The sequence below is a fragment of the Montipora foliosa genome, chromosome 4 (genome assembly GCF_036669935.1).
Source record: "Montipora foliosa isolate CH-2021 chromosome 4, ASM3666993v2, whole genome shotgun sequence".
Taxonomy (NCBI): domain Eukaryota; kingdom Metazoa; phylum Cnidaria; class Anthozoa; order Scleractinia; family Acroporidae; genus Montipora; species Montipora foliosa.
Genome location: NC_090872.1, coordinates 26,847,004 through 26,849,503, shown reverse-complemented (window position 1 = coordinate 26,849,503; position 2,500 = coordinate 26,847,004). Strand labels below are relative to the sequence as shown.

Sequence of the window (2,500 nt, the reverse complement as noted above, 5' to 3'; positions counted from 1 at the left end):
ACATAAATAGATTGAATCACTTGCATAACTCTAGATTTTATTATTACATCATTACTTTTGTTTTAGTGATTAAGCTTTAGTGGTGGCTTGTATTGTACCATACAATTTACTACTTAATTGTATTCCATTACAATAGCCATTGTTAGTCTTTCAGAGACTATATAGTCTCCACTGCTGTAATAATTAGGCCATTTTATCCTTAGATTTTTAACTTGTACTCTATTTGAAAATATATATATATATATTTTAACTGAAGAAGGCCGAAGGGCCGAAACGTTTTTATTAAATTTCCTGGACCTTCGAGAAGTTTTGTCTTCCTCTCCAGTTTATATGCAACTTTAAATATTAACTGAGGAGACAACGTGCATCCTTTTGGATCCTTCTGTTGGGAGTTTATCGTTTGGTCAACCATTACAGATATTCAAGCTATATATATATATATATGGTCTTAGCCTGTTAATCAGGGAACCAACACGAGTCACCTCAGTTTCGAATACCATAATCGATTTATGCATAACAAATTCCACAAAGAGGGTTACAAAATCGGGTGTCATTCACCTTGGTATCTTGTTTTCTTGACACATAAGGCCCACTACGACCGTAATGGTCCTCGCACGATTGAGACACGTCAATTTAAGCACTTCGACAGAAGCAAGTTCTTAAGTGATCTCAACGAAATGCCATGGGCAAACGTTGATGTGCATTCTGACCCAAACGACATGTGGCGTGAATGGAAAGAAATGTTTCTTAGCTGCGTTGATAAGCACGCACCGCTAAAACCGTAAAGAGTCCGTAAAATGTAATGCCCATGGATTACAGGTGAACTGCGCTGTAAAACCAGAAGAAGAGATTTCCTTAAAAACGAGGCAGTCTCTTCCAATGATTCAGCCGCATAGGATCAATATAAGCGTGCTAGAAACCAGGCAAATAACGCAACTAAGCTCGCAAAGAAACTCTGTGTTTCTGCCAACCTGGAAGCTAATAAAGGTATTTTGAGCAAAACATGGAACCTAATTAATGGGCTAACCTCCTGTAAGAGCGGCAAGGCGTCCAATATCTTGGAGATCAAAGCTGATAATAAAATTGTTAGTAATCGGTTGATGTAGCAGAAACTATTAACGAAGACTTTACAAGTATTGCGCAAACTCTAGCACTGAGAAGATATTCCTGCTGTAGATGTAAATCTTGAGTTTTATCTAGAAACCACTGATAAATCGTTTTCTCTGCATGCAAGTATCATACGAGTATCATATTGTATTAAACCTTTTACAGGAAATTGATGGTCTGGTCTTGATAAGATTCCGAGTAAACTGTTTAAGACGGCTGCTGGGAGAGGCTACTACTACTACTACTACTACTACTACTACTACTACTACTACTACTACTACTACTACTACTACTACTACTACTACTACTACTACTACTACTACTACTACTATTACTACTACTACTACTACTACTACTACTACTACTACTACTACTACTACTACTACTACTACTACTACTACTACTACTACTACTACTACTACTACTCTCTTCGAATAACCGGCCCGAAATGTCCCGTCAAGTCTAAGTGACAACTAAGCACTAACAGCAACAGACAATAGTAATACAGGTGTCACATTTGACATGTGTCAATTGATCAAGACATGGATGTCCAATATCAAAGATGTATGCTGTAAACTAGCATATACTGGTCACATTGGCATACATGGAAGGGTGGACGTACGTACGTACGGACGGTCGATGACGTCATGGCTATAAAACCAAGATTTCTCGCATCGATGGGTTACCAGGGGTTACCATATTTTCTTAACAATGGTGCTCCGCTATTAAATCCTAACATCTAACGCAGGGTTAACAGAGCCAGAGTTTTCCACTGCCTGTCTATTTGTTTCCCTTTAGTTTCAACTCACCTATTGTATTTTTTCAGTTCTAAATGCTACGAAGGATATGAGAGAAACTTCAAAATGGCCTTACTGTGACGTTGTGACCTCTTTTTATTGGTTGATCAGCATCAAAAGGGGTCTGAGCTCTGAAATCATCTATTTAATTTTCCGGTCATACAAACGTCACTTTTGTCTTCCCAAGAAAAGAGTCTTACAATCTCATCAACAAACTTCATAATCAATCTTAAATGTTTTCGATCCAGAGATATGACCTCTGTAAAGAAAAAAAGACTGGTGAACTTACTAATACACGTTTCGCTGGAGACGGCACTAGATATTTCGTAAGATTTGATTAAAAGGATTAAATCTTGAGAACTGAGTGTAAGTAGAAACTTCGTTACGCTTATGAAATTGGTACTCATATCACTGATAAGGGGTGTGGATGCTCGTCAGAAATTTTGAATTAAACCCCTAAAGGAGGCCAATATGGGCGTGGCCCAGGCTTTTTTGACCCCAAAAAGAGACCATATTTGAAACGTACTAAATATGATTTATTTATAATTATTCGCGCGCAACCCTGAAGGAGACCTTCACGGCTACATATGATGGCG

General features: G+C 38.0%; 1 protein-coding gene across 3 annotated transcripts in view; it reads left to right on the top strand.

Annotated features, from left to right (window-relative positions):
- LOC138000470 (uncharacterized) overlaps positions 1 to 2,500 on the top strand; it is a 70,855-nt gene that overhangs the window by 66,946 nt on the left and 1,409 nt on the right. The window lies entirely within an intron of this gene.